General features: G+C 50.1%; 1 protein-coding gene across 1 annotated transcript in view; it reads right to left on the reverse strand.

Moving 5' to 3' along the window:
• The window catches only part of Syt2 (synaptotagmin 2), a 108,799-nt gene extending 91,852 nt beyond the window's left edge, over window positions 1–16,947 (reverse strand). The window contains exon 1 of the mRNA XM_005073385.4: window positions 16,691–16,947. The gene's annotated coding sequence lies outside the window, so the exon portion shown is untranslated. The remainder of the gene's footprint in view (window positions 1–16,690) is intronic.
• Window positions 16,948–27,195: the final 10,248 nt, after the last annotated feature.

Here is a 27,195-nt window from a genome sequence, read left to right on the forward strand (position 1 = left end):
CCATACTTCTTCTCCCAGGGAAGGAAGGCTGTGCCCACTGCGGCCCAAGCCTTCGGCTGAGGCAATGCCACCGTAACCAGGAGGGGTGCTCACTCCGCCCCGCCTACCAACACTGCAAGGCCTGGGATCTCCCTTCCAATGCCGGCAGTCCTGACCCTCTGGAAGTACCTAGCCTAGGTGTTTGCTACTTCATCTGCTTTCTCCTCGCTTCTGCTTCTGTCTCCAAAAGTAGAAGTCAGCTTGTGACCCTCCTGGCCAGTGGAGAAGACCTGGCCAAGCGCTGTCCGTGGTGCTGAAGTTCCTGAGGCCCCGCCATGGCTTGCCTTCTGGGGCTTCCAGCACTGCAAAACTCTACAGGGGCTTGAGGGGAAAGATGATGACAGCACAGTCCAAGAAGACTATTTACAGGAAGGAAGCTGGGGTGCGTTTAAACAGAATAAATAGGCAGGCGTCAAGACCACAATGAAGGGTAGAGTCCCGACTCACTGCTCACAGCTCCTAGCCCTAAAACATGGTTACACAGATCCTTTCAGAGGATCTGGATGTGAGAAAAAAGCCTAGCTGATAGATACTGCTTGGGCAGAAAGCCACTCACCAAAAGAAAACCACTCACAGGAAAAATTTAAGAATATGTAGGTAACAAGAGTTTGTGGTTTGGAAAGGTCTTACCTGGAAACTGATATTTGCTCACATTTCCAAAGCCCAAAATCACAATTGAGACTGTCTTAGTTCTATTGCTGTGAAGAGGCACCATGGTCAAGGCAACTTAAAAACTAAAAGCATTTAATTAAGTGCTTGCTTACAGCTTCAGAAGGCAAGTCCACGGCCATTGAGGAGAGGAGCAAGGCAGCAGGCAGGCCTGGCACTGGAACAGTAGCTGAGAGCCACATCCAGGCAAAGAGCAAAGCTACCTTCTTTCATGCCCTTATATAGGCTTCCAGCAGAAGGCGTGGCCCAGATTAGAGGTGTGTCCTCCCACCTCAAAGATCTGGGTTAGAAGTAAATCTTTTCCCTTCAAATCAAGCAAAAAATCTCTCGCAGATGTGTCCCTCCATTTTGGGGGGTTTCAATTGATCCCAAATGCAGTCAAGTTGACAGCCAAGAATAACTACCATAGAAGAACTAGGAGGCATGATCTTGTGAAGGAAGGTACATTACTCAGGGTGGGGTTTGAGGTTACAAAAGTCCATGCCAAGTCCAGTCTCACTTTCTCTACCTCCAGCTTTTGCTCTTGCCTCACTAGCAATCCATTCCTTCACTGGAATTAGAGCCTACTTCAAGATTCTGGCATATCCTGAAGACCTGCTAAGATACCCAGACTCATGGACTGAACAACTGAACTGTTGAACCATAGTCCATAAGCCACTCTAATAAACTCCTCTCTCTCTCTCTCTCTCTCTCTCTCTCTCTCTCTCTCTCTCTCTCTCTCTCTCTCTCTCTCTCTCTCTCATTCTGTGTGTGTGTGTACATTTATATCAATGTATCTGATCCCCTGGAATTAGAATTAGAGCTGTGGACTGCTGCAAACCACCATGTGGGTACTAAGAATTAAACCCAGGGAATTCCATGAAAACAAAAAGTGCTCTTAACCACTGAGCCACCTCTCCAGCCACCCCACTCCACCCCAAAACATTTTCAGGGACATCAGAATTATGTTAGATAAGAATGAGCTAAATCTTACCAGGGTTCTAGACTAGTTACTGTTAAACGAATCTGGAAGTCTCGTTCTTCCAAAGTTCTGGACTCTTTACTCTCCCTCCATTGTTGACGGCACAGAGCTGCAGCTTGTTGGCAGGGCAAAAGCTCTACATGTCTAAACAGATCACATGCAAAGGGACAGGGGGTGTGACCAGACCGGCCCACATTGGCAGGACAACCTACATGTCCTGGGGCAAGCTTTGTCTTATGTCGCTAGGTGCCCTCATCTACACATCAGCCATCTCACAGTGACAACATGGCAGAGATAAAGGGGTCCCACCCCGCCAAGTTGTGATGTCCAGGACTTTCCCCCATCCCTCCCTCTTCTGCTGTCTTCGTATCCCCTACACTTCCCCACACGAAGGGCATTGCTTGAATGGAGCTAACCGGCTGAGAGTTGTGCACACACTCAGCTCTCCCTAGCATGTCTACGCACACATACTCAAGCCGTGCTATAGAGAACTCAATCATCAAGCTCTCCTTCGCAAGTGCCTACCCTGCCTCAGACCTTCCACGGAGCAAGACAGCCTCCCCACCTGCTTGGTCGCCTGTAGCAGCACCTGTGTTTAATGCCTGCCAGTTCCTCTTCAGATGCCTGAGGTCTTTCATGCGATAGATTTGTCACCCACTTCCTGACATCAAAAATCATCTGTGTAGGTGCACAGCGTGGGCTTCAGCAGCGGGGCAGCTGGGCATCCTTGGCCCAGCCATCTGCAGGTAGACCCAGGCACACATGAGGAGCCTGGGGCTACTAGCAACAATAAAAGACAAAATTCAAGGACACGCCAGGCGTTGGTGGCGCACACCTTTAATCCCAGCACTCGGGAGGCAGAGGCAGGCGGATCTCTGTGAGTTTGAGGCCAGCCTGGTCTACAGAGCAAGATCCAGGATAGCCTCCAAAACAATACAGAGAAACCCTGTCTCGAAAGAAAAATTCAAGGACACAAAAGGCCCCCAGAAAGCATCTGTTGATCTGAAAAATAAACTATTCAGGGCCCCCTGAGAGGACAGCAGCAAGGCCACCCAATCGCACACCCTCGAAGAGCTCATCTGCTGCCCTCGTCCCTGGGTCTGAAACACCAATATCTCTGACTCCCCACTGCCTCCAAAGCCAGTTGCCCCGGCCCCCCACCACTAGCAAGTAATACAGTTCTCAGATGCCGTATTTACATCACAGCAGGACAAGAGAGCAAAGGTGTAATTGGGCTGGACTTGACTGATGTGACAGCTGCAGCTAGCCACATGTGTCACTGAGAGATGCGAACTGGGGATAGTTTATGCTGAAACCCTCACTGGCGAGAGGACCTGACATCTTCCTCTCACAGACATCCAGACGCCGCTGACCTCAGCTGCAAAGCAAGAAGAGATTCATGGGCTTGTCTGAGGAAGACCGTGTGAGGCCATCCCTGCCACTGCCACCACGCAAACATCTCCCTCAGAAATGCTCTCTCTGCTTTCCTGAAACATATAGTCACTGCTGCCACACCCCTTTAATCACTTGTCAGACTCCCTGGTGCTGTAAGTACGAGTGCACTCACTACCTGGTATCTAACCTAAACTCTGCTGCCCTTTGCAACCGTCACTCTCATTCCACCCTGGTGCCAGGACGGTCTAGTTCCTCCATGAATCCTGCCACTCTGGGACTCATCTGCCATGTGCATCACGTGTACAATCACAGGACTGTGATTCCCTGATTCTGGAATGTTCTCCAACTCGTTTGTTCATTGGGGCGAGTGGCTGATTCTAGAATTCCTCTCTTGGTATCTTGGATAAAAACTATAACTGGCCTTTGGGAACCTGTGACATTTTCTTGGACTCTGGGAAAGCACACCAGGGCCTTTCTGGTTATATGTCCTCATTATATGGGAGGAACAGAGACAAGGAGTAGTGACACCCAGGGAAGTAGAGGCGGAGCCAGAATCTGCAGACTCTACAGCCAGATCCTGTCTCTAAGCTCACACCCAACAGGAGGGATGCTAGGGGGTGCCAGCGTCCTCTCTATTCCACTGTAAACCCCATAGTTAATCAGTTGTAGGGCAGTTTTGGCCTAACATATTGTGTTCCTTGGACTACAGGGACCACCAGCATGGCCTCTCTGTCTTCACCCCCACCACTCCCTGTATGGATGGGGGTTGTGGTGACTGTTTCTTACTTGAGTGAGTGATGGAGACCTTTGGAAGGGAATCCCATGAGACTGGGAGAAGCTACAGAGTTAGGGTCCTGGTCCCCAAATCCTGGCTCCACCACTGGGACAGAGTCTTACTGCTGTGGGGCAAAGCAGGAAGATCAGGTAAGCCCATCCTGCCAGAACATTTTCAGAACCCCTCTCACCCCCACACTCACCCCCCAAGTCTCCACTACCACTCTGCCACCAGGGCAGTAAGTGAAGCCCCAGGCTTTGGTCCCCAACACACAATCACTCACTTTCCACAGAACTATTGAGAAGCACGGCCCCATTGCAGTCTCTAAATTTCCACACTAAGGGCTGCATCTGACCAAGCTCCAGGCACCAGGAAAAAGCAGCAGGTGGCAGAGAGGTAGCAATGGCTTGTGGGGGACCAGAGGCCCCAAGTCTACAAGGGGACCACACAGCCAAGTACCCAAACCAGACCCCAGCCTAGGATTCCTGCCAAAAGGTAGCGCATAGGCAGGGAAGGTTGTGTAAGACCATGAGTCTCCTTGGACTTAGCGATAAAGTCTCAGGTTCAGTTTCATGGTTCCTTTCCAACAAGAGCTAGAGGGAAATGCCACTGCCAGTGGGCAGCTTGCCAAAAGCTACACTGGTGCTTGTTTGCATGTGTGCAGATCCACGCCTGAGAAAGTGTGAATCTTTCCCAACCCGCTGCTGCTGGGTGCATGAACCAAACAAGAATTTGCTTCCAGCAAAGAGGGCATGAGCCACTACTAGGAGCTATTTCGGAAATATGTCTGGCTCATTTTAGGCAAAGGCCAAGAGCTCTGGCCCCAGAACTAGGAGTTTCAGGGACACCATGGGCACATTCTTCTGTCCCCACAGGATCACCCTATGGCCATGTGTTGATTTATGTGATAAATGTCACCCGATGTACATGTATACCAAGCCATGACACATCCTGAATATCTGCAGTGTTTGACAATTTTGTCTCAATAAAGCCATAAAACTTAATTTAAAAATAAAAATACGCCGGGTGGTGGTGGCACACGCCTTTAATCCCAGCACTCGGGAGGCAGAGGCAGGCAGGCAGGCAGATCTCTGTGAGTTCGAGGCCAGGCTGGACCGACAGCTTCCAAAATAATACAGAGAGGGGGGCTGGAGAGATGGCTCAGAGGTTAAGAGCACTGGCTGCTCTTCCAGAGGACCTGAGTTCAACTCCCAGCACCCACATGGTGGCTCACGACCATCTACAATGAGATCTGGTTCCCGCTTCTGGCCTGCAGGCATACATGCAGACAGAACACTATATACATAATAAACAAATCTTTAAAAAAATAATACAGAGAAACCCTGTCTGGTAAAACCAATAAATAAATAAATAAATAATACTTTCAAGTTCACTAGTGATTTCCACCTTGTTCTACAGGGTCAGAGCCACAAAAGGCTTCCAGGAGGAGGAGGAGTGCACTGGTGTACCAGGAGACTCGGAACCCCCCAGGGACAGTGTCCAGGGTCTCAGCACCCCGCCCCACAAGGTAAGTGTAAACCACCTGAGTCAGTGGTTCTCACCCTTCCAATTGCTGCAGCTCTAATACAGTACCTCAGGCTGTGGTGGCCTCCCGACTGTGGCATTATTTTCCTTGCTACTTTAATTTTGCTGTTGTTATGAATCATAACGCAAATATCTGATATGCAGGATATCTGTTATGTAACCCCTTTGAAAGAGTTGTTTGACCCCAAAGGGCTGAGACCCACCGGTTGAGAACCACTGACCTAAGTGACTGTTATCACCCAGGGAAATGCCCCTCCCCTCTCCTTCGCTATGTCTTGGTCTTTCCCCATTCCCCATTCGCCATCAGAACTGGAAACAGCCCCCAGGGAGGTACACTGAAGTCTGGGCAGCTGAAGACTACCAGTCTGGGAAGGGGCCACAAGCCAGGCTGTCACCAGCAATGGCCCAGCCCTGTGCCCGGAGAGAAGGGCAAGTTCCCTTTCTGCCACACCCTCACCTAGGATAGCTCTCTGCTGTCCTACACAGCCTCTCCACCTTGCCCTCACTCATGTCCCCTGGACCACCTAGCCCTAATCCCTGGGCCAGAGCCACAGATGTCATGGCACACACATGAGGTCTACCTGGCATTCCCACAAGAACAACTCTCTTTGAGTCTCAGAGATCAGGGAGACTATTTTAAAATTCAGCAGACATGTGACCACCAAGTCGGCAGAGTTCATAACTGCCTCTGGCTCCCAGCTTTCCCGTACACAACGGCTCCCAGCATCACCATGCACAAGGGCTCCCAGCATCACCGTGCACAAGGGCTCCCAGCATCACTGTGTACAAGGGCTCCCAGCATCACCATGCACAAGGGCTCCCAGCATCACTGTGTACAAGGGCTCCCAGCATCACTGTGTACAAGGGCTCCCAGCATCACTGTGTACAAGGGCTCCCAGCATCACCATGCACAAGGGCTCCCAGCATCACTGTGTACAAGGGCTCCCAGCATCACTGTGTACAAGGGCTCCCAGCATCACCGTGTAGGAAAGAAAGGAGGATGATTCCCCCTGCGGCTGGAAAGGCTGGAAAAATCCTTAGAGTGCCTCTGTGTCTTCCTTCAACGCACCTGTGTGAACCCACACCCAATATACAAGAAGGAAGGCTGTACAGGATGAGTACATGAGCACTCACTGCAGCAGAAGAAATGTGGCTAGACACAAGAAAGAACTTCCTGTCCATTCTGGGTTACCAGCATAACATAAATTCTAGTTCCTGGAATCTTACTTCCCAGACCATCAGCGGGTCTGTTTGCAAAGCTTTGGGTCTCCTGGAAGCACCAAGAACCTGTTGTTGGAACTTTAATCCTGAAAGGGTTTCCCCCTCAACATCCCTAGAACTGTGTGGACAAGATCTACTCCAGTTAGATCCCTGTGACATCAGTGGAGGGGGTGGCATTTGTCCACAGCCCTCAAGCAAGAGACAGCCCAACCTTCTCTAAGGCAGGCAACTGAGGCAGACACACTTGATGTGGACATTGGTCCGGAGGCCATCCACCAGCAGCAGGGTGACCTCAGGGACCTGTTTTACCTTTCAGAGACCATGTCCCTTTGTAGCGGGTGAAATGTCATGGGCTCTAACACTGGATTATGATGACTGTCCAAAGCCATCAATACATTAAAAGCCATCAAATCCAACACTTAAATAGGCAGAGCTTAGATCTATAAACATTACCTCCATAAAACTGAGGCATGTTACAAAAAAAATGAGCAGGAAAGCAGTGTGCCCGTGTAAAGAGTTCCCAGTGTGCCAGCACCGGAGTCACACTTGAAACTCCTGCAGCCACAGCAAACTGCCTCCTGGGGCACCCTGACCTCACCACTGCAGAGGCACTGTTGTGCTTATGTTTGGGTTTTTGTTTTGCTTTGTCTTTGACTTGTAAGCCCATACTAAACTAAAATTTACAATCCTTCTGCCTCAAGTACTGGGACTTGGGCTTTGTCTTTAGAACAAGGACATGCTACAACATATTAAAATCTTTCTTTTTAAAAATGTGCTGCATTAGGATGTCAGGTCCTTTGGAACAGATGTATAGACAGTTGTGAGCTACCATGAGGGTGTTAGGAATTGAACCTGGGTCCTCTGGAAGAGCACCCAGTGTTCTTGACATTGAGCCCCCTATTAAAATCTTTCTAAAGCTTCAACAACCCCCCTTTTAGACAACTTAAATGAAATCCAATATTAAGAACCCCAATATGCAAGGCAGAGTTAAGCTAGAAGCACAGGGGCTGAGATATTGGGGAGACCCTCCAGGATATCCCTCCCTCACTCTAACAAGGTCAATCATGGGATAAGGCCTGGACCCCAGAAGCTAGCTGAGGCCAGCAGGTCAGGTGCCTTAAGGCTCTCCCCGGCTGGCACTGTCTCTGCCCGCTCTTCTATGCAGACTGCCCAGCCAGACCACCAGGTGACTGGGACATCTGAGACACATGAACACTCCTAACTTCTGCTCTGAGGTACGAAGTTTTAGGAAACCCTTCTGTCTGCGCCCAGCTCCCACACAGGCTACCCCAAGGACAGTGGCTCAACACTTGCCTGATGAGGACCCAATTCACGCATGCACACATGAGAGCCAGGCAGTGGTGGCGCACGCCTTTCATCCCAGCACTCGGGAGGCAGAGGCAGGTAGATCTCTGTGAGTCTACAGAGTGAGTTCCAGGACAGCCTCCAAAGCTACAGAGAAACCCTGTCTTGAAAAAAAGAAAGAAAGAAATCCAGACTAAAGCTATTCCATTATTGGCTGACAAAAACAATTCGTTACATGGGAGCACAACAGATTTCAATAAAACTGTAATTCAAAGATGAAAAAAAAAACTAGATGTGTTATCTCATAAGGAATATGTCCAGGTTTTTTTTCAATGCCTGATTCACTAGAAGGGACTGGAATTTCCCATCCCATACTGGGTTCACTCTATCACAGTGAAGGGGGGAGGGAGGGAGGGCGACTCAGACCCACACAGAGTGTTTGACTTCTATTATTGTCAGGGAAATGGCACACATCACATAGTGGCCACATGCAGGCCAAAGGAGATCTTTCAGAGGTCAGTCCTCTCCTTCCACCATGGGAATCCCAGAGATCAAACTCAAGTCATCAAGCTTGGGGACAAGTACCTTCATGTACAGAGTCATTTTGCCAGTATTTTTCTGATAGGATTGCATATAGTCCAGGCTGGTCCTGAACTCCTGATTTCCTGCCTCCACCTCCCAAGTGCTGGGATTATGGGTGTGCACCACCACACCTGGCTAAGGGAGGAGTATTTATTAAAGATTTTCAAATCACATGGATATTCCTTGATATGACATCAAAATTTGCCATGCGGTGGTTTCTAGGGTCACTGCAATATGGAATCTGCAACCTTGCACCCAGTGGAAGATTGAGGATGGTTCTACAGCAGCTCCTTCAGTGTGTAGCTCTTCTAAATGCTGACAAACTTCACTAATATTAACGACTCATCTATTCAATTCCCACTGGTCTGACCCCAAGAGTCTTTTTCATAACAACAGATATGTTTTCCAAAATTCTAACTTTTACTTGAAGGTTTGGATTTCACCATTGGTAATAGCCATTGCTGGGTGTTTTTCTTGAAATGACAGACTTGATCCATTCAGTTTTTTGCAAAAACGTCTACTCAACACTCACTCTGAATGACTATATTTGTTGGCCATTTTCTCAAGTGAAAATATTGGTCCATGAAAGAAGTGGCTAGTTCAGCTTGTAACTCGAACGGATGCCCAGGAGGTTGGGCTTCTGCCCCCACTACAGTGGACAGCAGAAGTGCTTTGCATATTCTTCTCGTTTTATTTTAGAAAATATTTTAAAAGACAAGCATCCATTCCAGGGCCCAGGCTTTGTGAAATCAGTACTGCTTCATCAAAGACCTTTTGTGATTGTTTGTTTAGCATGTTGTGGGGAGAATACAATGACCAGGACGGTTTGGTGCAGCCTTGACTCACAAAGCACCTATTCCACCACCACCTTAGCATCAAGGCTGTCTGTCAAATCTGTCCAGCGCTGAGCACTTCAATGCTGTTACTGAAACTGGCCTCCCCTTAAGGAACCCTCTGAAAAACTTTTGGGAACTCCCCCAGGGAGTGTACTTTGGGAGCTGCTATCATGAGGAGTGGGCAGCCCCTGTGTTCTTAGCTGTATTCTCTAAGGGGGCTTCTGAGGCTACAAGAGTTTAACTTAGCCAGGCGGTGGTGGATCTTTAGAATGTCCAGCTGTGGCACAGCTGGGGAGGGGCAAGCATCTCCTCTCCCTCTTTCCCACCCCCCCCCACACACACATCCTGAGGAGCCTGGAAGCTCACACCTATTTCAGGGAAATCCTAGGGACATCTCCCAGCCTGGCTCCTCCCCCTGGACATTGCCACTTCTCCACCAGCAGAAGACTAGGTGGGCTGGGAACCAGATATCCCAACAGTCTCAGAACTCCAGGGCAAGGTCAGTCCTCCTCCAGTCTCTGCCTCCCACCACAGCCAGAACAGTTCCCAGCATCAAAGCCCTAATCCAATTTCGCGGCTGTGTTCCCCCTTGCCTCCTGCAATGCCAGGATTGATTTGGAACCAGGGCGGCCCTTATTAAAGTGATATCTTTCCTCCTCACGGGAGACTAAGGCTGGGAGAGGGAGCCCTCCCCCACCAATTAACTCAGCTCACACGATCCCCAGCCCCGGCTCTTGAGGGCTACCTCTAACTTCTCTGGGTTCCAGTGGTGAGGCCAGATTTCAGTCCTGATAGCTTTCCATGCAGCTTCCTCTATGCCTGAGCTGTGCCTGACTGAATGGTGGGTGGCTCTCTCCTCCTTCAGGTCTCCATCTTCTAGGTCCCTCACTGGGGTCTTTGACTATTCTGTGTGGCACAAAGGGATCCAGGGTTGACTTGTGAACATGGGAAGACAGGCCAGAAGAAGATGAAGGACATATTTTAAAATGTGTTTTCCTCAAAAGACACACAGGAGACATGTGTGTGGGCTTCTGAACCCGGAGCACCCTTGTCCAGTCCCCTCTTCAGGGGCCCTGCGGCTGCCTCTGAAGTTCCTCTCCGCTCCAAGAAGCTATGATGTGGCCGGAGCTTCCTTTTCATAAATGCACGCAAACTTCCCCACTTACTTTTCAAAGCTGAACACAGACCCCCAACACATCCAGACCAGAATCCGTGTGATATGGAAAATCTATTGTTCTTAAACTTCCCTGTCCTTAGGGAGTGGGCATTGTCTGGAGGACCCAGATAACATGAACAACAAAATAATCCCAACCAAACAAATAGCACATGTCCGAGGCCAAGGTCTTTGTCTAAGCACCACACTTGTATATAAAGATGCCACACTGTATGTACCCCATAAATATGCACAACTACTCTGTCAATTAAAAATAGACTTTTTTTGTAGGTAGAGTCTCACTATGTAGCCCTGGCTGGGATGCACTATGTAGATCAGGCTGGTTTCAAATGCACAGAGATCCACATGCCTCTGCCTCCTAAGTGCTGAGACTGAAGAAGTGGAACACCTAGCAAAAATATAAGTATTTTATGAAGAGCCCAGTGACGTCTCACATCTGTAATCCTAGCACTGAAGAGTGCCCAGGTTAAGACCAGTTAGGGCTACACAGTAATACCCTACCAACACACACACACACACACACACACACACACACAGGCCCAAGGGGAGCCCCAGTGATTCTGCCTCGGCTAATTACTATGCAGCACGCTGAAGGCCTCCTTGCCCCATCTCTGCATCACCACCAAATCACCCCCTTTGTTACGCCAAGTACGAGAGTATGGAAAGGGTTAAGTCCCTCCCAGGCCCACCCCACCCTGGAGTAAAGCCCCATCACACTGCTTTCTTCATTTCTATTTCCTATCTCCCCAGTGCTATGCTCAGTCACAACCACCTGCACTCACTATTAAGAGGCAGGGAGTGGTAATGGGAAAATTCCACCTCTAATTGCAGTGTTCCCTAATTGCTGCTCCAGAGCTACCACATCAACCCAATTACAGGCTGCCCAGACAGGGTTCTCCATGGCCGAGGACTCCCTGCCCAGATCAGGGGCGCCTGCACTTGCAAATGCAAAAGGGAGCCTTCCTTATTCCAAGGGGCCCAGACTGCCTGCCCAGTGCTGAGCGCTTGGGCCCATCAGTTGTGGCTGGGAGCAGAGAGGAAGGAACAGGCTCCAAGGACCCAGGAACCTGGTGCTGGCAGGCTGCCACCCCGGGCTCTGGAAGCACAGCCACCCTACATGGGCTATCGTGAATGCTCCTCTTGGGGGCTATGGGTCCCCCAGGAGTTCTGGAATCTTTCCAACTTGGTGTCTTTCAGAGAGTGGCTTAGACCCTCCAAATGGAAAATAAAGGAGAAAGAGCCCTGCTTCTTAAGTGTGAAATGGGGCCAATGACAGCTGCTCCAAGATGGAGGGGCAAGAGTCCCACGAGCCCTTTCTGAACTGCTATATTGCAGAGGGCAGGAGACAGGTGGGGCTGGGCTCTGCTGCCACCCATGACCCATCCAGGCTCTGCCTTCTCTTATAACTACTATCTGTACAGCTGCAATCTTGAGGCCCCAGATAAAATGACCAAGAAAGATCTGAAGGCTACTTGGAAAGCACATGCTGGGTGGTTCAGTGGCCATCACAATGGACCTGCAACTCACACCCTGCTTTCCTAAGTGGCAAGGTCTGAAGGAAGGTCATCCATGATCCAGGACTTCATCAGGGAGGAAGCTTTCACAACAGCTCCTGCTCACCATGCATCTGGAGAGCCCTTCTTGGAGTTTGCTCTTGGAGCTAGTGGCTGAAGCCTCCCCACAGTCCAGATTCAGAGACTGCTCCAGTCTCTCAGGGCTGGGATACAAAGTCACCCACCACCCCAGTGACCTCTTCCAACTGCCTGTCCCAGAGATGGAAATGAAGGGCGGCTGGGACTGGTCCTTCCCAGAAGTTAAGCTCGTTGGGCATCATGCAAAACGGCCTGAGAGCTGGAGAATGAGGAACTGGAAAGAGCGCTGACTCTGTGGACCAGGACGGGACTGATGTGGCTAAAAAGTACTCACACAGCTCCCACCCTGGGCTGCCATCACTTGCTCCTCCCTGTGAACACCCGGTGTTGGGGACAGAGTTTAGCTCCATTCTACACACGGGATGATAGAGAAGAAAAGTCTGACTAACAATTTGTCCAAAGTCAGAGCACGTGCAGAGCTGGATGGCACCCAGGCAAGCTCCCTATAGTCACTGCCTCTTAGGGCATTGTGTGACATTTCTCCACATAAACTGCGCCATTTACTACAGGCTTCCTGGACACTGAGAGAGTTCAGGGCTAAATCTCCATTTCCTGGCCTGGCTTCTGGCAGAGCAGATGGTGAATCACCAACCAGTTGTATGTGCGGATGCTTGCACTGGGCAAGTCAGACTGTATCAGTGCAGGGAGGCATGGACTACTGTGTAGACAGTGTCAATGGTCACTGTTCATAGGCTCCCACGAACGGCATTCGTCACAGGTGTGTTGAGTTATCTGGATAGCTATGTCTTCAGCTGTATAGCAGTCAGTGATCAGAGGGTGGGAGCCAGGTAAGCTCATTTCCATCTCAATACCTGTCACCTCGCATGGCACACAACAGACTGTCAAAAAGCAATAGTTAGCCAGGCCATGGAGGGGCAAGCCTTTAATCCCAGCACTCAGGAGGCAGAAGTCTGGCAAATCTCTAAGTTAAGGGCCAGCCTGGTCCACAGAGTAAGTTCCAGGACAGTCAGTGCTACACAGAGAAACCTTGCCAAAACAAAAACCCACCAAGGCAAAATAACAACAACAAAACAGTAATTGTCAAGTGGTGGCGCACACCTGTAATTCCAGCTGGGAGGCAGAGGCAAGACCACCAGGAATTGGAGACCAGCCTGAGCTCTATAGTGAGTTCAAGGCCAGCCTGGACTACATAGGAAAATCCTGTCTCAAACAGCAACGACAAAGCCACAGGCAATATTGAACAATTGTGGGAACTGATAATCAAAGTAGCTAAGGCCCATTGGAATGCAAAATCCAGAAGAGAAGGGATTGGGGCTGAGAATCCAGTGCTCAGTTGGTAGTGTTTGCCTATCATGTAAAAAAGCCCCAGATTCCATCCTAGCAATGTATAAACCAGGCGTTGTAGCAATTCTTACACCCTAGCACTTAAAAGGTCAAAAGTAAAAAGCAGAAGGATTGACCAAGACCATTCACAGCTAAATGGAACCTTGAATCAAAAAAGAAAAAGAAAGAAAAAAATAAAAAAAAAGGACTCGTAGGACGTTGTCTGTTGTGTTCATGGCCACATCCATACACAGTGCCTAGAACAATGGCACCAGGATGTACATGCCAATAAAATACTTGTCTCATACATGAATACAGCCACATCCTTCGCAGTTAGTGCATTAGCTGTAACCAAACACCTGGAAAAAGCAACTAACACAAGGATAGCGCTTGTTGCTGTTGTTTGGAGGTTGGTTGGTTGGTTGGTTGGCTGGTTGGTTGGTTGGCTGGCTGGCTGGCTGGCTGGCTGGCTGGCTGGCTGGCTGGCTGGCTGGCTGGCTGGCTGGCTGGCTGGCTGACTGGTTTTTTTGCTCTGGGTTCAGGGGTAGAGTCTATCGTGATGAGGAAGGCGTGGGGACAGGGGTAACTTGTAGCTGTAGCCATGAGAACACACACGGGTAGTTGAGGGAGTATAGAGCAGGGGGAATGTGGTGCTTGGTTGGTCTTTTACTTCCATCCAGGACCCCAGCCCATAGGATGGAATCCCTCATATCCAAGGTAGGTCCGTCCCCTTCAGTTAATCTATAGAAAAGCTCTCTCTCACAGATAACACTCAAAGGTGTATCTCATTGATGTCCTAGGTGTTTCTTAATGCAGTCCAGCTGACCATCAAGCCCAGCCATTACATTGGCTCTGGAGATTAGACCCCAAGTCTACATGACTTTCTAATTGCTTTGCATTGGACTTCCTGCTCTAACCACCAGCTGTACCCAAGCCCTCTGTTGCTTTCTCTGGTTGATCACTCCGGTCCCTAAACAGAACCCTTCCACCCTAGACAGACGTCTGTAATAGCTAGTTCAAGACAAGCAAATTTAGCTTTAGCTAGAGCTTGTCTAAGAACAGAAAAGTCTACCTAGCAAATCCCAAAGCTAAAGGAAGCAGTATTCTCCTCAACTTGGCCTCTGTCATCCTGCCTCAGCCCCAGGCATCCCCTCATTGTCTTCCTGTATGCCTGCTTCATACACTCACTGCCCCTCTAGGCCACCTCCCCTGAGAGGGCTGCACAGGCTCAACATAAGGGAAGAGAGGGTTCTGTCAGGATAGGACAAAGATAGAGCAGAAGCCACTAAAGGTCAAAGGTACCCAGATCCAGGAGGCAGGGAAGAGACTTCTCCAGCCATCCTACTCTGCGGTATTAGGGACAGCCTTGTAGCATCTACCCGGGAACAGTTAAAATGAGCTGCAGCTGCAGTGTAGTCAGGAGAGCCTGAGCAGGTCTGGAAAGGTGTTCCCTGATCAGGATAATGCTTCTCACAGGTGAGACCAGTAGTAAGCTCCGGTGGCAACCTACAGATGCCAACGCCTTTCTCTTCCCCTGGTCTGGTGTGGACGCCAGGCCCCAAAATGGAAAGAACTGTGTTTGCATGCCCTCCTGCCTCCAAAAGCATCCCAAGCTGTCTGGGGAAAGCTGACTCACAAGTAGGGGACTGGTCCCTGTTCCACCAGAGGGTAACTGGACACCTCTGCCCCCTCCCTCCACAGTTCCCAGGCTCCCGTGCCTCCACAGGCCAGATGCAGAGGGTAAAGGGTGAAGATAAGCCCGTGAGATCCTAGGAAGCAGCCCCGATCCGAAGGGAGTCCTAGAAATGAGACCAAGCGTGTGTCGCCGAGCAGAACAAGGCTCCAGCAGGGGAGGAGAGCCCAGTTCTGAGGGCACTGGCCATTCTCCAGGAGCACAGAAAGAATGATGAGGCCGGATGCCCCGGATGTGTGCCTGGTGTAGACCCCCGACGCTGGCTCACCTCTGGAGCCCTGACACAAACTGAAGCTTGCAGCGTCTGCCAGGCCTGTCCCAGCACATCACATCTGCCCTGCCCCTGCCCCTCTGGCTCGGGCTGAGGGTCGTCAGACATGTCCATTTCTTCATTTTTGAAATAGCCCAAAGGCTCGGTGTAAGCTGGGGATGGGAGGCAGCCGGAAGGACTCGGGTGTCCTGCTCCTCCTGGACACCCGAGTGATGAAGTGCCAGGTTCCTAAGAGCTAGAGATTGGACTGAGGACAATCTATTACATTCACGACACCACCTCCCGCCCACAGCAGAGGATGAAGAGCGTCTACCTCAGTTTTCTTTCAGGTGCCCCCTGAAAACCTAAGGGTTTTTTTCCCTCGCGTCCACCCCATTTCCACCCCGTCCCTCCCTCTGCCCTCTCCACACTGCTGTGGCCCTGCTGGGCAAGCGCCTCCTCTGTCCTTGCTCTGGTTTCTTCCGCAGCCTGCCAAGGAACACCACCTCCGCCAGCACCTCAGGAGTGGGGATGTGCAAAGGGGGACCCCGTGCCGCTAGAGGCACCTGTGGAATGTGGGGAGGCAGGAAGAAACAGGGGGCCAGGGTTAATGGGATGCGATGGGGAAAACATGCGGCCTCTAAGTTAGAATAGAAAATTCGTGATGGTGGGAGGGGCGAGTAAGAAACGCAAATGGAAGAGTCCAGAAGGGAGAATGGGATTGTTTGGCCCTGAGGACCAGGGCTAGAGCAGCGACAAACCGTCCTAGGTATTGCTGAGTCATGAGATTTGAAGGGACATCTTCACAACCCCCCACGCCCCCACACCCCCGTCGCGTCCCAGACTGCTTCCCTCGACCCCTCACTTCCAGAATTCTAGTCTGATCCCCCCAGCCTCACACGGACGACCTTCCTCTCTCCTCCCACGACGGCGGTGCCGCAGAGCCCCGAAGCTTGACCCGGGCAAAAGAGGCAGGCTGGAGATGGCGCAAACGGGGGGGGATGGGCGAGATGCAAGAGGGGGCGTCCAGGGACAAGAAACGCCGGGGAGCAGAGCGGGAGGGCCCAAGGGACCCTCGGCCCTTCTATCCTGCAGCTCCCCGCGCAAACCCACAGAGGATCCTGCTCCTCGCTCCTGGCTATGGCTCCCCCAAACCCGTGGCGCTGCAAACTCCCGCAAAGGACGGTGCGGGAGACCGGTCTCTTGGCCCCAAACTTCCGCAACCCCACCCACCCCCAGGAGCCAGATGCCTTCTGCCCCAGGACTCAGAAGCCGGGATGGAGAAACTTTGGAGGGGATAGGGACTCACCCGAGGGCGACCCCGACGCGGCAGGAGAGATTCGCGGTCCTCGACGGGAGGCGGAAATCGGCTGCAGGGATGCGGCGCTGGCGACCGTCCAGCGGCGGCGTTCGTTCCCCGGGGTGCGGAGTCCCCGCTCCGCCCCGGGCCCAACTCCCTCCGAAGTGCCTTTGCGGCAAGACTTGCTGAGCTTAGCAGTCTGCGCCCGGGCAGAGGGAGGGGCTGATCGATGGGCGAGCGCGAGCTCGGCGAGCGCTGCAGTGAGGGGAGGAGACCCGGCGGGCGGCGCGGGAGGGCGGGCACGCGCCGGGAGGTGCGGGGCGGGCCTGCCTGCGGGACTGTCCTCGGTGCGCAGCACGCTGGGCGCTGCGCCCCCGCCTCGCCTCGCCTCGCCTCCCGTCAAGGTCAGGGAGGCAGCGCCCGGGACAGGAAGAGCTAGGCAGGCAAAAGGACCCGGTCCCCTCTACCCCAGGTGGCTTGGCTCCCTAGAGCCTGCTTCCTCCGGACCTCCACAACCGCTCACTGCAGCCAGAGGCTAAGTAGTTGGGCTCAAGAGCACCCATAGCCATTTTGGGATCCCTGGATCCCGTTTGGATTCCTGGACCGCGTTTATTCTCCCTTGCCAGCGTAGGAAGGCCACCCCCACCTATTGCGATCCCTGGGCATGGTGGAGCTTCTGAGCGCAAAAGATAAATGAAGAGGAGAGTCCCTGGAAGAGGGAGGCCCGGTGGGCGCTGTGAAAATAGGGTGTGCGGGGCTGAAATGTACCTCACGAGGAGAGAGACTGAGCTGGGAGGAGACTGGGAGACGGCCAAAGGAGGGATTTTTCATGTATTTGTCTTCTAAGTCTAAGATGTTGCTGGGAAGGTGGAGATTGCCGTCTGGTTGCTGATGGAGAAACAGCCCCCAGGCCCTGAGCCAAAAGCAGCTCCCTGTGCTGTAGAACCTGGGGAGCCCAGACTGCAGCACCATAACCTACCCAGAGATGCCGGCCTGCCAGCGCACCGGGGAAAGTCTTAGCGGCACAGTCGACTTCAAATATTTTTAAATTTTCATTTGTCGTTTATTTACTCTCTCCCTCTCCCCCCACCCCCCCCCACACTGAAGTCAGAGAACAACCCCGTCAGGTTTGGCAGCAAGTGCCTGTACCCACGGAACCATCTTGCAAGCCCCCACTTTAACTTTTGGAGTGGACTTTTATAATAGGACAGTAGCACCCTGCCTTTCTCTTGGGTATCAAACGGTAGGCTGGAGGTCCTCAACACACATTTGCTCTTTGAGAAATGAGAGATGAATGAAAAATGAGGTGGGGGTTCAGGGTTGACAACGAGAAGAGGCAGGGGTGGGGGGAGACTTTCAGATCACATTCCCAATAATGTCAGAATTCTAAGACCACCCCAAGTCAGCTTGCTTCAGCGGAGGGAGCAAGTGACAGCCCCTCCGTGACTGTCAAGCAATGGACCGTTCTTAAGGCCACTCTACAGCCTTCACAGAACAATCCGAGGAAAGATGCAGGGGTTAGTGAGGAAACAGGTGTGGTCATACCACCCTCCACCCAGCCTCCCTCCCTCCAATGTGCTTCAGAACTTGTTGCTGCACCGTAGGGGCAAGCTCCCCTCACTCCTCATCCCCAGCCTGACAATGTGTTATCTACAGGATTCCTGCTAGAAACGCTGCAGCGCTCAACCTCAACTCTTTGGGGCGGGCAACACACACCCAATCGAAGCCCTTGCCAGCCTGGCTCCTCAACTCCTCCCAAGCAACCCTGGGAACTTATGGTTAGGAGAAGCTGCCTGTTTTCCAAAACTATTGGAGTCAGTACTTCAATTAGTTTGGTTAAGTGGAAAGTGTGGTGTCCCTGGTTACAGCGTTAATGTTCTTTTAATTCATCAGGATCAGATGTTATAAACCTAATCAGTGGGGATTTCTCTTGCCTATTCTCCTTGACTTCAGGACTGGAAGAGAAAAGAATTTAAAAGGCAATGTGCTCCCTCCACACCCAGCATATTACTAGATACTTCACTTAAAACTGTTCACATTAAAAAGGTGAGCCCTGGGTACTATGACACCACCATGGTGGAAATGCATTCCCATCCAAGAGCTATGAGGCAAACCCCTGCCTCCATATAAGATCATTCTGAACTGAGGGCATGGGAGAGGAGGTCTAACACAGAGTAGAGGCAGCTCTGCCTCCCCTGGCTACATTGCTTCTTGGCCTTCTCCCACTGCTTCCCTGAGGTCTCCGGTTCTGGTTTTGCCTAAGTAGGGGAGAGAAGTCAGCAGGGAACTTCAGCATCACACACACACACACACACACACACACACACACGCACGCACGCACGCACGCACGCACGCACGCACGCACGCACGCACGCACACACACACACACACACACACACACACACACGCACACAGAGGAGCCTACACTCCTCCCCTACCCCCACGTGCTGCTGGAATCCTGCGTGTTGGTTTTTCCTGCTTCCACTCACACCCTGCAACACTTGGCTTGCTTCCTCCTCTCTTCCAGTAAGGTCTTCGACCTCACACAACGTTTCAAAGACTTGCTGTTACCTATTGCAGCAAACAACAAAAGCATGCCCTCACCTCCACAGGCAGGGCCAGCTCACAGCCCACTCAGGGATACAACAACTAAGCCCGGAAACAGAAGTCCTCATCCTCCCATCCCCCCACACACCTTACCCTTCTGGAGTGGGTTGCATTGCTCTTGACAACCGAACAAACCCCAGGCTGGAGGACTCTGAAGTACCTGCTTGACCAGTGTAATTGAGTCGATGGGCTTCTCAAACTCACATTCGATCCCGGTCACCACTGCTCTTGGTTTGCTTATCTTCCGAGTCTGTAGACATGCCAAACTTAAGTGTATTTTAAATTGTATTTTATTTAAGTTAGTGTGTTTATATTAGCCTATTTAATTTTTAGATCACCCATAAAGATGTTTTAAATATAGACGACATTAACTCATCAAATGGAAAAGGATAAAACACAAATTAAAATAAAGTGAGACATCATGTAATCCATATATTATTTTAGATTTTAACTAAAAATAAAAATCTTGTCCTGGTGTAGTGGCTAATGATTTAATCCCAGCACCCAGGAGGTGGAAGCAGAGACAGGCGGATCCCTGTGCAGCTAGCCTGATCTGCATAGAGTTCCAGGTGAACCAGTACACAGAGAGACCATGTCTCAATCAATCAACCAGCTGATAAGTCCTGACCTAACGAGTGGTAAAGGGGAAGTCTCCCAGGTGGACTGTAATTATCTACTCATTGTGTAACAAGTCAATACAACATGACCACTGTGACTGGCAAGGCGACCACCCAGTAGAGGTGATTAATCCACTGCTCTTGCAGGGGGCGTGGTTTGGTTCCCAGTGTCCCAAAGGTGGCTCACAACCATCCATAAACCAAGTTCCAGGGGATCCAATGCCCTCTTCTGGCTTCCATGGGCATCAGGCACACAGGTAGTGCAGACATATATGCAGACAAAACACTCGTACACATAAAATAATGAATCTTACTAAAATGACTATCAAGTTAGGATAAAACTCTTGATTATGGCAGATTGGAGAGGGTGGAGGAGTCCTGTGTAACTTTGTGGTCCTAGGAAGGAAACTTCTTCATGTTTTCATAACTGTATCTAGCTTATGGAAGAAACTCAGTAAGTTACAAATAATGACCACAGGCTTATCGGAGCTCAGGGGCTGGAGAAGATTGTAAGGACTTTGTCACAGGCTCCTCTCACCTAATTTGTCTGAAAGATCAAATGAATTTCCCTTCTCAGATTCAAAACAAGGAGCACCCTAAGACACATAAGCAGATTACTACTCCTTGGTGTAGCACCAGGCTGTATGCCTCAGGCAGTGGGATGAGCCTTGGCTTTCACCCCGCTGAACAGGCAGGAGAGGGCTCTGAATTATTCTGCCCACCCTCTGTACTGAACACTCCTGGTGAGCCTGCTAACACAGAGAGACGCTTCATGAAGGGAGTTGTAAGCCTTCTGGAATGTGAAGAGAAAATGGCTGGCTGAGAATTAGCAACCATACAAAGCTTTGCAGCACAAGGCATCTTTCCTCTTGAGAGGGCACCCATGGGCTTTGAAGTTCACTGCCACGACAAGATGAAGAGCAAATCAGCTGAAGCTCTTTGAGGATAATTGACCCTGGCCCTTTAATATCCCAATGCCCATGAAACCTTGCCTAAATCGGGGTTGTATCACTAAACTGCCTTTGGGGTGGACCCTGGCTATGGAAGATAAGCACCAGAAACCTCAGCAGAGGACAGTGGGGAAGAAGCTGCAGGGCTGGCATCTGCCAGGTCCACCTACTACCCTTCTCTGCATGTCCAGTAAAGGTGGAGCAGATCTCTTGAGTTCCAGATTGTTCCATGTATGTACACATCACCTGTCCCCTACACATTTCATTGCCCACTTCTGGCCCTTGGGAGCCTGGCTAGGGACCAGCAATGAGGAGAGGACACTGACATACCTCAAGTTCACAGCTGCCTTGTGGCAGAGTGAGATATATGTACCAACAGGGAAGTAAAGGTGTTGTCGGATCCCCAGTGAGAGCCACCACTTCAGGGGGAGCAGAGAATGACTGTGACCTCCCCTACGGAAGACTCTTCACCTGCCTCTGTAGGAAGGGTGTCCCCCAGGGGTGCAGAGAACAGACACTGATGGGACAGAGTATGCAGTCTGCTCACCGAAGAGCTCGACAGAGAAACAGGACAGCGGCGTGACCCAGGAAAAGCTTGTTTCCTTGATGATTGAATGAAGACTTTCACCACCTTAAGAGATGGATCTGACTGAATAGTTTGTGGGGCTGGAGAGATGCTCAGCAGTTAAGAGCATGGACTACTCTTCAAAAGACTGGTTCAGAACCAGCTCCATGATGTCTTCTAACTGTAACTCAGTTACAGAGGATCTGATGCCCTCTTCTGGCCCCCACAGGAACTGCATACACATGGTGCCCAGACATACATACAAGCAAAACACCCATATACATTAAATCTAGAAAAATATGAAGTAGCTAACAGGTGGCTACTATTACTATGCTCAGAAAAGAGAAAATGGCTTTGTGAGGCCATGGTGTAGGGTGGTCTTGGGGCCCCTGAAAGGTTACAGAAACTAGGGCAAAGCCATGTAGATTCCACAGACCAGCTCTTCGGTTTTTCTTGGGAAGGCAACTGAATCAGTCACTAAAAGATGAAGTTCAGGAAAACTCCTCTGGAGTTAGACTGAAGGGTCTGGAAGATCTTGGGGGAGGAGATGTACCCCAGTGGTGCAGCACTTCTCTAGTAAGAACGAAGCCCTGGGTTTGACACTCACCCCAACATTGAGAAATTAAAAGCCAGGAATGGCTTTTACCTGTAATCCCAGCTCTCAATACATTAAGGTGTTTCTTTAAATTCAAGGCTAGCCTGAGCTACATAGTAAGCTCCATACCAGCCTGGGATACAGAGTGAAACCCTGTCTCTAAAAAACCACTAAATCACTGGGCAGTGGTGGCACACGCCTTTAATCTCAGCACTTTGGGGACAGGGGCAGGCAGATCTCTGTAGTTCAAGGCCTACAAGGCAAGTTCCAGGACAGCCAGGACTGTCCCACAGAGAGACCCTGTCTTGAAAAGCCAATAAAACAAAGCAGACCACTAAATCAAAATGCCCATGGGGCAGGGATGTGTGACTGCCTGAGTTTGAATCTCAGCTCACTGTGAGTCAAGCAGCACGGGGACCGGCAGAGCACGGATACTTAGGAATTGCTCTGTACGTGTTGAGCAACATGATAACTACTTCCTGTCTAGCACCAGTACACCAAGTCTTATTCCTCTTAAAAAACTTGAATGTTGCTCTCTTTCTGCAATTTCTCTGAGAAGGCAAACCTCTTTCTCTCTCTCTCTCTCTCTCTCTCTCTCTCTCTCTCTCTCTCTCTCTCTCTCTCTCTCTCCCTCCCTCCCTCCCTCCCTCCCTCCCTCTCTCTCTCTCTCTCTCTCCCTCCCTCTCTCTCTCCTCTCCTCTCCCCCTCCTCCACTCCCCTCCCTTCCCCAATATAAAACTTGTTTCCAATGTTAAAAACTAAAGTTGAGTGTCTCTCTCAAGGAAAGTCAGTGTGTCTGGAAGTCTAAGGACTGCTGGCAGTGGGTATACGTGTGTGGGAGGAGGTAGAGATGGAGAGGCTAGAACAGACATCCTGAGCTAGATCCCTGCTCCTTCCATTGGCCAGGTTGTTGTATTTTATGGCTAAGATCCACCAGCAATGCGGCCTCCAAGGTCTCTTACCTAAGTCTAGAGCATTGATGAGGTGCTTGTGCCCCAGCAAGATTCTGCCACAAGAGCAGCCTTTGGAAGTCGACCTGCCTGGTACTAGGGTTCCCTTTTCCCAGGCAGACTAGTCACCTTGAGATTTTCCACTTTTGCTTAGGTTGTTTCATCATTTAAAGGGCTTGTTTTCTTAGATTGAGTTGTTTTTGTTTTTGTTTTTGCCAAAAACTCAATAGATATGTCTGGCTCAACCCCAGCTGAGGGGACTTTGTTCCCAGTGGCAGAGGTGTCTGGGAATGCCAGGGAAGGGCTGCCAGCCACCTGCCATTAGCCACAGGGCGGAGTCCTGGCTTATGCATGTGATCCACTTTCTGAAGAAGACACCTGGGCCTGAAGAACATTTCCAACTTGACTGAAATACCCAGTTTAAGAAAAAAGAATGTTCCCCCAAACAAAAGTTTTTATAAGCCTTACCCAGTGAGGGGTGGGAGGGAAAACCACCCCCAGGAAAGTGCCAGGATTTATTATTGCCTTGGAGCCATGTTTCTCAGGCATGTTTCTCAAGGGCAAGCCTCAAGAGTAGCCACCCACCTTCCTGTCTTCTGTAAAGGGTCAGAACCTGGGACAGAATTCTCATTCTGTGTACCAGCTGGGTGGCCTTTCCCCCACTTCTGGTTTGTCTGTATCCCAGACTGGCCTAGAACTCATGATCCACTGTGTCAGCTCCCCTGGTGCTATCTGTTGCCTTAACAATTGCCCAATTCCTTTATATGAAAAATCAAGCCTCGTTGGAAGTTGCTCGGATTACAGGTGATGCAGGCAGGGTAGTCACAACTCTGCCAGCCACACACACTATGTTGTACTAGCTTTTCTCTCTTATCACCACACATGCCATTTCAAACGCTCCTTCCTCAGCTTTCCCAATACACAGCATGTTCCTGCCATTCCCTTACCAGTACTGAGCAGGCTCCTGGAACCGTATCCATGCTCTCCACTCCTGTTATCTGGAGGGTCTCAATATCAAAGATTCTACTGAGCCAGGACCTGGCTCCACTCAGAAAACACCTGTACTGAGACAATTTGTAATCAATGCCTCTGATCTAGATGATGCTTAAGGGAACCACTACAAAATCAACTTGATATAGAGAGAAGCAGGTAAAAACATGTTCTTCCTATGTGTAGCAGAATGCAAGCTCAAAGTTGCAACCTTCCTGCCCCAGCTGGGTTTGGCATGTATCACCGCATGAGCACCCCTGGGGATCTTACACACCAGTCTCAGTGTGTGTGTGGCAGCCCTATCCTCAGCAAGGTCACACAGTTTGGCAGTGACACAGTTCCTGTCAATTCAATTTTTTTTTGCCTTTTCAAAGCATTGGCTTTTTTTCTTCTAAGTTCCATTATGTTCAATATAGCAAGAAATCAAAATGAGCTAGGCATGGTGGCACACAGTTGTAACCCCAGCACTCAGGAAGCAGAGGCAAGCAGATATTTCTAAGTTCAAGGCCAGCTTGGTCTACATAGTGAGTTCCAGAATAGCCAGAACTGCACACAGAGAAATCCCAAAGAAACTGAGATCTATTTGCATAGCCCTTCTGATGGTAAACCTTGAGCTTCTCTGTGTACAGCCTTGAGAATACAGGAGATGCTCAATGTTGGGGCTCATAATAGGGATCACCACCAGCTCACCAGCAGATCTCTACCATTTGGTGGAATACAAGCTTTAGTCTTAATTCTACAATCCAACGTCCTCCCACACAGCAGGTCAAATGAGCTTAAGGAGTTGGAGAGGCGCAACACGTAGAAGACAGATCCTAGTCTAGTTTAGACTAAGACTGGAAAGTGACCCTGCCTTTCCTCCAGCCGGCCCAGTTCCAGTCCTGGGAACTAGGTAAGTAGCCCAGGCTCCATCCTCTGTTGCCATGTGCTACAAGTTTCCTGTGACTCCCACAGGTCTGGAAAGCACCCATCTTTCTCCAACCTCCCATGCTGCCCAGTGGTCTCATTGCATTAGATTACAATTAGAAACAAGGAAGGTGACTGTGACTGCTGTTAGTTCAGACTAAGAAAAGAGCCATTATCTTCCTGAGCAAGAAAAAAACAAACAAAATAAGATGGAAATGACCTTCCTCTTTGGAACACTGGAGCGCTGTCCAAGTATCTGGCAGACTTAGAAGAAACACAGACATGCTCACTTCAAACTCTATAAAGCTCATGGTTAGAGGCATGATTTTGACTTCAAAGTCTCACCCTTGGGCCTGAAGAGAGGGCTCAGTGGTTAAGAGTTCACCCTGCTCCTGATCTCTGTGAGTTCGAGGCCAGCCTGGTCTACAGAGCAAGTTCCAGAATAGCCTCCAAAACAATACAGAGAAGCCCTGTCTTGAAAAACCAAAAAAGAAAAAAAAAAAAAAAAGAAAAACAGAGTTCACTCTGCTCTCCCAGAGGGGCCAGCATTCCCCAGCACCCACATTAGGCAGCTCACAGCTGCCTGGCACTTCAGCTGCAAAGTCGACTCTTTTCTAGGTCCTGAAGGCACCACCCACACGTAGCATACATTCTTTTTCTTTTTTTTCCCCGTTTTACAAGACAGGGTTTCTCTGTATTGTTTTGGAGGCTGTCGGTGCAGCCCGGCCTCGAACTCACAGAGATCCGCCTGCCTCTGCCTCCTGAGTGCTGGGATTAAAGGCGTGTGCCACCACCGCCCGGCGGTAGCATACATTCTTACAGACATCTTTTAAAACTTCCCAGGGCTAGAGGGATCACTCAGTGAGCATGCATTTACTCTTCCAGAGAACAGAGTTGCATTCCCAATGCCCAAGTCAGGTGGCTCATGTCAGCCTGGAACTCCAGCTCCAGAGAGGACTTCTCTGGCACAAACACAAACATACAACACACGATTAAAAATAAGTGTTAAAAAAAATCCCACCCTGGAGCTGGAAAGATGGTTTAAGATTAAGAACACAGAGTGCTTTCCCAGAGGACAGAGGTACAATTCCCAGCACCCACATAGTGGTTCACAACCTGTCTGTAACTCCAGTCTCAAGAGATCCAATACCCTCTCCTGGCCTCCCTCAACAGCAGGCATGCACATGGTGCACAGACATACATGCAGGCAAAGCATCCAGACACATAAAATAAAAATCAACTTTAAAAAATCTCATGCTTACCTTCAGGGACATTCTTCTTTGTATTAGAAGGATTAAATGTGTGTAAATCTACAAGAATCTTGTTTGATAGGACTTGCTACAGAAGTGTTTTGGTTTTTTTTTTTTTTCTAAAGGACCAGAACGATGGCTCAGTGGGTAAAGAGATTTATTGTTGTGCCCAACAACAAAGGTTCCATCCCTGGGACCCACATGGTAGAACTCCAAGTTGTCCTGAGCCCCTCACTCTTGCTCTCACACACAAAAGCAATAAAAACTTAAAATGGCTGAGCGTTGGTGGCGCACGCCTTTAATCCCAGCATTCAGGAGGCAGAGGCAGGCGGATCTCTGTGAGTTCCAGAGACCAGCCTGGTCTACAAGAGCTGGTTCCAGGACAGCCTCCAAAACCACAGAGAAACCCTGTCTCGAAAAACCAAAAAACAAAACAAAACAAAACCTTAAAATGTACAAACAAAACAAACAAAAACTTTAGAATCCTGTGGTTGCTGGGGCTGGAGAGATTAGGGATTAAGTGCACTGGCTGCTCTTCCAAAGGTCTGGAGTTCAATTCCCAGCACCTACATAGCAGCTTATTGTCTAAAACTCTGGCATCTTTGTACAGACACCCATGCAGGCAAAACATCAATTCATAAAAATAAATCTGTAAAAAAAGTGTAGCAGTCACCAGGTGGTAGTAGCACACCCTTTAATCCCAGCACTCAGGAGGCAGAGGCAGACAGATCTCTGTGAGTTCAAGGCCAGCCTGGTCTACAGGGTGAGTTCAAGAACCACCGGGACTACACAGAAAAACCCTGTCTGGAAAAACAAAAAGCAAACAAAAGTGTGGTTGTCATGACACTATGGCAAAGCCAAGCTGGGAGCTGGCTTTAGGCCTCACACAGGTTCTCTACCCCAGTTCAAGTCACACATCATTAACAATGGACATCTACAGGATGTCCAGCAAGGAGGAGGTGATCACTTCTTTAGGACCTAGCCATTCTAGACCCTCAGTTAAGTGCTCACTGTCCTCAAACCTTCTCTAGTTAATACATGGTTCTGGAAGAACAATGAGGTTTCCCATGGGTGCACCTCAGCC

Source organism: Mesocricetus auratus, unplaced genomic scaffold (assembly GCF_017639785.1).
Source record: "Mesocricetus auratus isolate SY011 unplaced genomic scaffold, BCM_Maur_2.0 Super-Scaffold_100676, whole genome shotgun sequence".
Classification (NCBI taxonomy): domain Eukaryota; kingdom Metazoa; phylum Chordata; class Mammalia; order Rodentia; family Cricetidae; genus Mesocricetus; species Mesocricetus auratus.